The sequence below is a fragment of the Patella vulgata genome, chromosome 9 (genome assembly GCF_932274485.2).
Source record: "Patella vulgata chromosome 9, xgPatVulg1.2, whole genome shotgun sequence".
Lineage (NCBI taxonomy): Eukaryota > Metazoa > Mollusca > Gastropoda > Patellidae > Patella > Patella vulgata.
In genome coordinates, this window is record NC_065887.2 from 43,934,733 (window position 1) to 43,946,126 (window position 11,394).

The 11,394-nt window shown below is 41.2% G+C and overlaps 1 long non-coding RNA gene across 1 annotated transcript; it reads left to right on the top strand.

The window, feature by feature from the left end:
• Window positions 1–120: 120 nt before the first annotated feature.
• LOC126832319 (uncharacterized) lies at window positions 121–10,707 on the top strand. Its single transcript, XR_007684658.2, has 8 exons — window positions 121–1,368; window positions 2,547–2,714; window positions 4,239–4,405; window positions 5,221–5,313; window positions 5,996–6,074; window positions 6,723–6,872; window positions 8,565–8,719; window positions 10,115–10,707. It is a non-coding gene; the product is annotated as an uncharacterized LOC126832319 (long non-coding RNA).
• The last annotated feature ends 687 nt before the right edge of the window (window positions 10,708–11,394 follow it).

An 11,394-nucleotide genomic window follows, 5' to 3' on the forward strand; every position in this document is an offset into this window, starting at 1 on the left:
CCCGAGATCCTGCTCGTTCGCGACAACCAAGCCGCACTACCCGAGATCCTGCTCGTTCGCGAGACCCCGCTCGAACACAAAACCCATTCCAAACTTCCCGTGACCCTGCCCGTCGACGAGACCCAATTCGAACTGCTGGAGCTACCCGTGACGATGCTCGTTCAAGACAAACAATCCGGGAACCAACCCGATCTACCACCGACCCTGCTCGTTCCCGAGAACCAACCCGAGCTACCACCGACCCTGCTCGTTCGCGAGCTACCAATGATCCAGTTCGCTCCCGAGACCCAACCCGAGCAACATATGATCCTGCTCGTTTCCGAGAACCTACCCGATCTACCACCGACCCTGCTCGCTCCCGAGAACCAACCCGAGCTACCACCGACCCTGCTCGTTCGCGAGCTACCAATGATCCAGTTCGCTCCCTAGACCCAACCCGAGCAACATATGATCCTGCTCGTTTCCGAGAACCGACCCGATCTACCACCGACCCTGCTCGTTCTCGAGAACCAACCCGAGCTACCACCGACCCTGCTCGTTCGCGAGCTACCAATGATCCAGTTAGCTCCCGAGACCCAACCCGAGCAACATATGATCCTGCTCGTTTCCGAGAACCGACCCGATCTACCACCGACCCTGCTCGTTCTCGAGAACCAACCCGAGCTACCACCGACCCTGCTCGTTCGCGAGCTACCAATGATCCAGTTCGCTCCCGAGACCCAACCCGAGCAACATATGATCCTACTCGTTACCGAGAACCGACCCGATCTACCCCCGACCCTGCTCGTTCGCGAGAACCATTCCGAGCTACCAATGATCCAGTTCGCTCCCGAGAACCAACCCGGGCTACCACCGACCCTGCTCGTTCGCAAGCTACCAATGATCCAGTTCGCTCCCGAGACCCAACCCGAGCAACATATGATCCTGTTCGTTTCCGAGAACCGACCAGAGCTACCAGCGATCCTGCTCGTTCGCGAGAACCAGTTCGAGCTACCAATGATCCAGTTCGCTCCCGAGACCCAACCCGAGCAACATATGATCCTGTTCATTTCCGAGAACCGACCAGAGCTACCAGCGATCCTGCTCGTTCACGAGAACCAGACCGAGCCAACCGTGACCCCACTCGTCGGCAAGAACCAATTAGAGCTACCCCTGATCCTGTTAGACGTCCTAACATAACGGAGCTGTTAACCATTGCTAGAAGCAACCCGAATGACAAATCTAATATAGTTAACCTGGTAAATCAAGTTCTTCCAAAAAGGTCGTTCTCGGAGCCATTACCTCGTCTGTCAACAGAATCACGACGGCCATTACTATGCTATGCTGGTGAAGATTCGTGTTTCTCGTACTACAGACGATCAACAGTAGGTGAGTATAGATCTTAGGCAAAACTTTGATGTCTCAATCTGCGTACAAATCGTTTTCCCGCCTGAAGGGATATTTGGCCAATAACATCATTGTTGTCATCAGTGGTTTAATTAAATCAGCCGCTTCCAATCGATGTGGATGCGGACGTAAATATTGGATACACCAACTAACTAGACATTTTTATTTTATATTTCAAAGCCAAGTAGTGGGCGATAAAACTGACAATATTTCATTGGATAATTTAAATAGCGAGTATCGCATCTATGAAATAGTGATACGTATGTAAACTATAGCAGTCCGTGATTGATACCGCCCACCCAATCCGTGATTAATTCCGCCTACCCAGTCCGTTATTGATACCGCCCCACCCAGTCCGTGATTGATTCCGCCCCACCCAGTCCGTTATTGATACCGCCCCACCCAGTCCGTGATTGAAACCGCCCACCCAGTCCGTTATTGATACCGCCCCACCCAGTCCGTGATTGAAACCGCCCCACCGTGATTGATACCGCCCACCCAATCCGTGATTAATTCCGCCCACCCAGTCCGTTATTGATACCGCCCCACCCAGTCCGTTATTGATACCGCCCCACCCAGTCCGTGATTAAAACCGCCCACCCAGTCCGTTATTGATACCGCCCCACCCAGTCCGTGATTGAAACCGCCCCACCCAGTCCGTGATTGATTCCGCCCCACCCAGTCCGTGATTGAAACCGCCCCACCCAGTCCGTTATTGATACCGCCCCACCCAATCCGTGATTGATTCCGCCCCACCCAGTCCATGATTGAAACCGCCCCACCCAGTCCGTGATTGAAACCGCCCCACCCAGTCCGTGATTGAAACCGCCCCACCCCCTTTGCCATGTTTTTAACTATATTAATTTTGCTCCAGTATCATCATAATGGCTAAGTATTATAACGCATCGCGGCATAAATTGCCCCACGTGTAGACGAAGTATTTCCCGTGGGATTATTAATAAATTAATTAATATTCAAAAGACTGGTAACCAGTTTACCTACCATTAGTACTGATCAGTAGGGTAGATGACCCCGGACAGAAATTAACCTAAAGGTATGGAGAGAGTCTTGTGATTTTGCTCTGGCTAATGGGAATTGATTCAAACCGCTCAGACGATATCCACGAACAGCTCAGCCATTCACATACGTTATTATTTCAGGACCATCTTGTTGGTATGCAATTGATGAACCTAATAACAGATGCTGTGATGAGGATGGGTCTTTCCAGTCTCCTATCAATCTGCCTTCATTTGATTCCGTCGATGATATAGAATCGTATCTCTTTTATGAATCAAGTGAACCAATATCAGGAAAGCTTGAAAATAATGGTAAATATATTATAATTACACATTTTGCTTAGCAAAGTTGGGAGGGAGGGGTCATAGATCATAGGTTAGGGGGTGGGGGGGTCGTCTTAGATCAAAGGTTAGGGGATGGGGGTCGTCTTAGATCATAGGTTAGGGGGTGGGGGACCGTCTTAGATCGTAAGGTCTAGGGTCGTGATTTCCGTTCTACTAGTAAGTGCAGGGGGACTGTACCACACATAATTTACACAAAAACAAATAGACGGACAAGAAATATTACGCTGAAATCACAAACAAACGCAAAATTCAAATAAAGTGAATGGATCCGGGAGTTAGACGTAAGCGTCCACTGCACTACACAGCCCCGGGCCTGTAGTGACACAGACTTCACTCAAATTTACGATGGTACATGAGAAGGAATAAGTCGCCTCTAGGTTCTCCGTTAATCACCCACTGTTAAACATCCTCAAAGCCAGTAATTTATATGACAATATCTCGATCGTGCATCATACGACTGAGGGAAATAGTTCCCGCTCTGGATATAAGGTTTTGGCGGCGAATTACTCTGGATTTTATTGTAAAATAATTTGTGTCCAGGAAAGGATTTGGTTGAGGCTGTGTTCATGAATCTCAATATATCTGTGTACATGAATCTCAATATATCTGGTGAAGAATCCGATAACCAAGCCTCGTACAGACCTGGGTAGAAGAGGGACAGGTGGCTTGTTTACCAACTGAGCCAAATTAACTTTCCAGAGGACGAGACTTGGGGATTCTACTGAAAGGACGACTAGCCTGATCTGCTTTACTGGGTTGATTCTACTGAAAGAACTAGACTGATCTGCTTTACTGGGTGAATTCTACTGAAAGTAGGAACAATCGTGTCCTATGAAATGAACAATAATAAAAAAATATATATTTCAAATTGTTACAAAAAGTAGTCTTTGATCTTATTTGAACATATTTTTTTTTATAAAATTGCCAATATTTATCCAAGTTCAACAACATTGGCAACACCCATGTTTTCGATGTCACTATTCAAGATCTGATGATTAAAATGGTTGATAGATAAATTCTGTCTTGTGTAAAATATATATTGTTATAGATTGTAGAGATACTTTCTATAATTCCTCATACATAAAATGATTTTAAAACTGTCAACTACATCTCTTCTTTAATTGACATTGAGTAACTTAATATTTTAACACAAGGTACAATTTTATGGATACACAATAACTGAGTTTAATACTAAGCGACGTTTCGACGAGGATACTCTCTTCTTTATCAAGCAAACTTAGTAATTGTGTATCCATAAAATTGTACTTTGTGTTATCACATATCTCCATATCGCTACTGCGCGCCGTTATTATTGAAAACGGAGAGAGAATACCCTTCGACATGTTCTTCCATGAGTATGTGTGGTATAACTGGTATTGTTATTATAGAAAACGTTGAGAGACCACCCTTCGACATGTTCTTCCATGAATGTGTGGTGTCGTTATTATTGTCTTAGACGTTTCCCAGCTGATATTCAGTCGTATATTTCAGGTGTGTATCCCAAGTGGGTGGCTGGGAGAGAATCAACAATACTGAGAGGGGTTCGAACTCATTCTAATCTGGGCTATTTCCTGGACAATATCAACGTTCATTTTGGTTCTTGGAGCGAGGTCCGTCAATCTGAACACTTGATTGATTCGAAAACTTTTGATGCCGAGGTAAGAAAAATGATAACAATTAAACCATATATGATTGACTAAAAATTCGATTAACAGCCTGGTGGGTCAATAGAAACAGCCTAGTGGGTCAATAGAAACAGCCTGGTGGGTCAATAGAATCAGCCTGGTGGGTCAATAGAATCAGCCTGGTGGGTCAGTAGAAACAGCCTGGTGGGTCAATAGAAACAGACTGGTGGGTCAATAGAAACAGCCTGGTGGGTCAATAGAAACAGTGACAGAGAACAGGCTATGTATTGATCGGTAAGCCTTGAAGAATTCTGGACACGGTAACCGAATCTTTAATTCCTCTATCTGTATGTCAGTAATGTTACGCGCACTCCACTTTACCATGTGGAAATTGTCAAAGGTAACCGGACACGAGTTTTTTTAGAAACATTCCAGAAAGAGATCAAGGCATCAGATGTCCCAGAAAGGAATCTGGACACCAGATGTTCCAGAAAGGGACTCAGTCACCAGATGTTCCATAATAATCTAGACCTATAATAATCTAGACCCATATCAAGTGGAAGGGGACAAACTAGGGATATATACTCTTCAAAAAAAGTAGGGGATATTGAAATGCAAACCCTAGCTGAAAACAAAACTATGATAGGATCAACTGATACAAATCAGAACGATAAGCCAGGGGATTATCTACCATTGATGTATTGATTTTCTTTTATTTCAAATAATTAAATGTTAAATAATCGATTTTCAGAAAATTTGATTAAGTTGTGAAAAATTGGACATTTTCCGCAAAATGTAAGATGACGCACCGAGATTTAATTTTATTTATTTTGTCGATTTGTTGACAGGTGCATGTGGTGCATTACCGAGAAGATTTTTCGAGTTTAGCTGAAGCAAGTCAATATTCTGATGGAATAGTTACAATTGCTCTGTTCTTGTCGGTGAGTTCAATTTTATTTCTTATATGTGAGTTACTATAGGAACGGGTAGGATCGTAATTAATCTTCCCATGTATTCGCCATTTTTTATAATATATATAACAGGTAAGATCTCTAGAAACCAGACAAATTTTGACGTACAGAGGTCTCATCAACATAAACCAATGACAGTTAAAAACAGATGTGTCTTTAATGTCGTCGCCAGCAGTCGTTCAGTCTTTAAACTGTTACATGAACACAAAAATAACACGGGGTTTTGTTGTCTGTATGTTGGGGTTGAGTATGTAACAACTAATAGTTAGATCTTAAACATAACCCGGCGATATCAACTAATAGTTAAATCTTAAACATAACCCGGTGATATCAACTAATAGTTAAATCTTAAACATAACCCGGTGATATCAACTAATAGTTAAATCTTAAACATAACCCGGTGATATCAACTAATAGTTAAATCTGAAACATAACCCGGTGATATCAACTAATAGTTAAATCTGAAACATAACCCGGTGATATCAACTAATAGTTACATCTGAAACATAACCTAGCGATATCAACTAATAATAGTTACATCTTAAACATAACCTAGCGATATCAACTAATAATAGTTACATCTTAAACATAACCTAGCGATATCAACTAATAGTTAGATGATATCAACTAAAAATATGTTCTTGTTCTTCAGTATTCAGAAGGAGAGGAAAACGTGGGGATAAAGGAAGTTCTGGAGAAATTATCGTCAGTAAAGGATTTCGGAGAGGAAGGTAGGTTGTTCTTGAAATATTTTACCTAAATCTATTCCTGAACAGCACTAACTCAATGTTTCGGAAATAGTGGCATTATTAGTATATTTATCAATACAATGATATAGGTATGAAAATGGTATTAGATATTATAGAAAAGGTAAGCATATTCTGCGTCGTGCACCACTATGATTCGATAGTTTGAACTTGAATTTCCATTTTGTTATTATTTTGAATCCTGATCTTAGAAGGGCCGTTGAGAACCTTCATCTCCTGCTCGCAATGTTGTTTATCGTGAAATCCTACATACACAAAGGTATTCAAACCACATCAATATGAATCATGGAAAGTTCTACATACTCCACTGTAAAGAATATAAGTAATAGAATACATCTAATTAATAAAGGGTATCTCATTTTTAAAGTTAAAGGATAAAAAGGAAACTAACGATAGAATCAACATTCTACCTCCCCATTACCAAAACCCTAACCCCACCCCTTGTCACATTACCCAAACCTTACCCCCCCCCCCATTACCCAAACCCTTACCCACCCACCCATTAAACAAAATTGTCTTTACCCGATACCCCCACACACCAACCCACATACACTCCATCCCTTTACTGATAGGCGTCTAGATAAATATTTAATCATTTGATTGTATTTACAGGAGCTGTCTGTCCGTATGAAAGTATTAGATATCAGTTTAATTCTATGTTGGGTTTTACTGAGACGAGATCAGGACAATGTTATACTAGTGATCCACAGAGTAAATTCCCTAATTACTGTAAATTACATTCCAGTGGGGACAAAACATGTGGTAAGTCTTGCTTTTTACAAATAGTTTTCTTTAGAAAACCTGGAGTATCGTCGTCAGGTAAAATATACTCAGCCAAATTAAAAACTTGACACTCGGGATTTTTGGGACTAGATTTTTAATATTTGGTTTAAGGCAACTATTTTAGTGTTATGTTGTGCACAGGCGACCTTGACATCAACAGAAAGCAAGAATACGTCTCGCCGAAAGTCCTTGACATTGATAACGTTCGTGATGTCACAGTACCCCCAAAATGAAATTCACAGACTTGGAGAACAATCGGAATAAAGTGTTTAGTAACGGCTGTGGCCTCCTCTAGCGTCTCGTACTGCCACACAACTTCTTCTCATGGATCTCAGAACATTAGTAAACACTACCCGAGGAAGACGTCGCCACTGCTCTGCAAGAGCATGTTTAAGGTCCTGCAACGTCAGTGGTGGATTCACTTGCTGACGAACACGTCGACCCAGTTCGTCCCAGATGTGTTCAATAGGATTAAGGTCGGGGCTAAGCGACGGCCGATCCAGGACTTGGACGCCGGCATTTCTTTAAAAATTCTGGGTAGCAATTGCTGTATGGGTTCGAGCATTGTCTTGTTGAAACGTTAGTCCAGGCCCATGTCTCTGCATAAACGGAAGAAGAACAGGTTGCAAAATCTGATCCCTGTACCGGACAGCATTTAAGTTCGCTTGGACAACAACAAGAGGAGAACGTCCATGTGCACAAAAAGAACCCCAAACCATGACGCTGCCGCCACCAAATCGGTCAACTTCTCTGACGCATACTTGAGCGTAACGTTCACCTCGTCTGCGGTACACTCGGGCCCTGCCATCGGCAAATCTCAAAGTGAATGGAGATTCGTCACTAAAGACAACCGAATTCCACTGTCTTTGAGTAAATCGTATGTGTCTTGTGGCCCACACAAGTCGGTTACGGCGATGAAGAGGTGTCAATATTGGTCCATTATAGTGCCTCAGAGCTCGAAGACCAGCAGCCTGCAAGCGATTTCGAACAGTTTGTGCAGTTACCCCTCCACCAAACATCTCTCTACTTGTGGAGGTTGCAGTGACAAATCTGTTTCTAAGATGACGTAATCGTATTGCTTGATCTTCCTGGAGTGACGTCACACGTGGCGCCCCCGCCCTTGGACGGTCGGCAATAGTTCCAGTTTGAAGCACTCTCATTCTAAGATTAATTATTGTCTGGTGTGAACAATTAAAGACGCTTGCAACAGTTACCACAGACTGGCTAGCATAGAGCCTACCTATAGCACGTAGACGTTCTACATTTGAAAGGCGCGGCATTTTCTAACAAAGATGAAAATAACAATTTTAATTTGTTTTTCCAGTTCAAGTTACGTGTGCGTGTTCAGTTTAAGAAAACTTGCATCGATTGACCTCAAGAGTTTGTGTTTGCGCGTGTTTTTCAGGTTTTTCATCTTTATATGCTCAAAAGTCACGTGATCCACGTGACTTTACAATTTTATGAAATTAAAGGCTTCTTACTACTTACTATCGTTAGAAACACTTTACCAGAAAAAAAAATTTGTTGAAATTCATCAGTGTCAAGTTTTTAATTTGGCTGAGTATAATAATGTTTGACGTAATTTGACTGCTGTACAACTGCATCAGAGTTGGTGAAATAAGTGATGAAAACTATTTTAGACTGGTTAAATTTATTGAATTTATATTATAGGTAATTCTGTGGAGGATGTTAAAGTGTATCCTAATGACATGTTACCGTCGAAACCCGAGTATTATAGCTATACCGGTAGTATGACCACACCTCCCTGTTCTGAAGCCGTCAAGTGGTTGGTTGCTGAAAATCCAATGTTCATTAAACTAGACATTGTAAGTTGTTATAATTATGGTTTATAGCTTGATGTGAACGGCGGTGGTGGTAGTCGGGAGTTGCCCGACATGTTTTGTTTTTGAAGGTTAGAATAGGGGGATGTTTCAACCATTGATACATCATCAACTTGTTTATATACCCGACCATGTTCACCTACCGCCATCAAACAATTTGTACAATCTGATTAAAACACTGATCCTTTTTCCTTTCGTTTTTATAGTTTAAAATTTCCTTTTACTTGTCTTTACTACACTTGGATCTGAAAGAGTTGTTATATAACCTGTGGTCTGGCTGATGTGAGGAACCAGCCAATGAAACGATCTGTTTTAGTGAGTTCTTGGCGTGTTCTGCATGAAACTGTGGGTAAACTCCTAGAATCGTCAATATTGATTGATTAATCGGTGTCTGACGTCATAGGGTCAAAAGCCGCTCGTATGACCCCTGACGCCACCCCCACTACAACTGGTCATCTCCATGTAGTGTAGGCCATCGAAAGTATAAAAAAACGAAACGAAATATAGATCAGTATTTTAATTAGATTGTAGAAAAGTTAGGCCACTTATATTCTAGTGATAGCCATGTTGAAGTACTAGGCCACTTATATTCTAGTGATAGCCATGTTGAAGTACTAGGCCACTTATATTCTAGTGATAGCCATGTTGAAGTACTAGGCCACTTATATTCTAGTGATAGCCATGTTGAAGTACTAGGCCACTTATATTCTAGTGATAGCCATGTTGAAGTACTAGACCACTTATATTCTAGTGATAGCCATGTTGAAGTACTAGACCACTTATATTCTAGTGATAGCCATGTTGAAGTACTAGGCCACTTATATTCTAGTGATAGCCATGTTGAAGTACTAGGCCACTTATATTCTAGTGATAGCCATGTTGAAGTACACATATGATGAAAAAACAATAAACAATTTTAGTGACAGACAAGCAAACTTTAGGCCTATATTGTCGGGTCCTTAGGTAATCAGTTTAATTCAATAATATATACATAGAACACAGAGAGGCGTTTCTTTAATTGTTCACTATTATACAACCTATAATGAAATGAAATGGGGTTTAACGTTCTATTTTTCTGCACCGACTGGGCTATTGAAGAATGGCATACGCCATAAAGTGTTCTACGGTCTACTCTTATTTCGAATTCTAACCGTCAAGGGTTCTTTTACGTGCATCCAATTGTGTACACGGGACCGCCGTTTTTCGCCCCATCCGAACGACTAGACACCGTCCTTGTCGAGACCTTCGTCCTGCACCACTGATTAGGGGGAACCACGAGGGAAGTCAATCAATATTGTTTTATGAATCAAGTCAATCAATATTGTATCTGATATAGGATAGATCGAGTATAAAGCGTTTTGTTGCTTCTTTTTTTTTCAGTTACAAGATTTACACTCGCTTGAATCTCGGATTGGAAATAAGAAGATAGATGATGATGGTAATTTGAGACCTCTACAGGATGCCGCTGGTCGAGATATTCGTAGAATTAAATATAAATCATTTTAATTATATAATAATAATACAATGTCGGGCTTCTACAGGATCATTCTACAGGATTTAAATATTGTAATAAAATAACTAGGCTCAGACTAAGCCCGCTCTGGTCAATAATTATTTTCGACTGGTCAATATATAGGCTGGCTCGGCATGTATATATAGTGACAGACAATCTGACACTCTAAAGATTTCATAGTTTGGGTATTTTTCATATAAATAGCAGGTTTTTTTCTTTAAATGAACACCGTTTCAAATGTTTGCGGACTGCGGATGCGACTGTGCCTTAAATTTGTTCATATAAGCCCTTGTTTCTTTGACATTCGACTAAAACAATGAGGATTAAATAATTTATATATGGCCAAAGAATCAATCTGTATCCTGTTGATCAGGGTTTATTATGTATATATTGATGAAATATAAACTAACGGAGTTGATAAATTACTTGAGCAATCTGAATAAAGATAAATCCTATTTTATTTCGTGTTTTATATCTCAAAATTCTGTTTTTACTTGTCTTCACTTCACCAGGATCTGACAGCGTTATTAACGGAATAAAATGAAATGGGGTTTAACGTCCTACTGGTCTGCCCCTACTTTGCTAAAACATACGGACATACTCCACGCAGTGTGCTATGGGGGAGGTGTTGCCCGGACAGTGGCTCTATGGCCTACTCTTAATTCGAATTCTGTCAAGGGTTCTTTTACATGCGCGAGAATATGTACACGGGACGTCGGGTTTTCGTCCTATCGATTAGTGGAAATTAATAGAACGGTGTCACCCACAAGATACAGTGCTCGACTGATTGGTGGACTTCTATAGTCGAGACTTTTAGTTATAGAAGTAAACTGAGACTACGAGCTCCTCTGCCATCTACATACAATATTATAATTCCCGAGGTATCGTTCAGTCTCTACACGCGTATCGTCATATAGATTAAACTGTTTTCCAAATGAAATGATAATGATAACAAAATTCAGGAGGGTTGCCATTTTGAAATTTAGGCAAAATACTGTATAAGTTTTTAGATAAAGTTCGACTTTTAAAATATTTATTGACCTAAATTTCTGATGACAATACCTACTCCAGATTTCCAGGGATGTTCAAAATGCCACTTTTCTTTACCTTGAATGCAAGGCTGACAACCAACAGACTGGGTATTAAA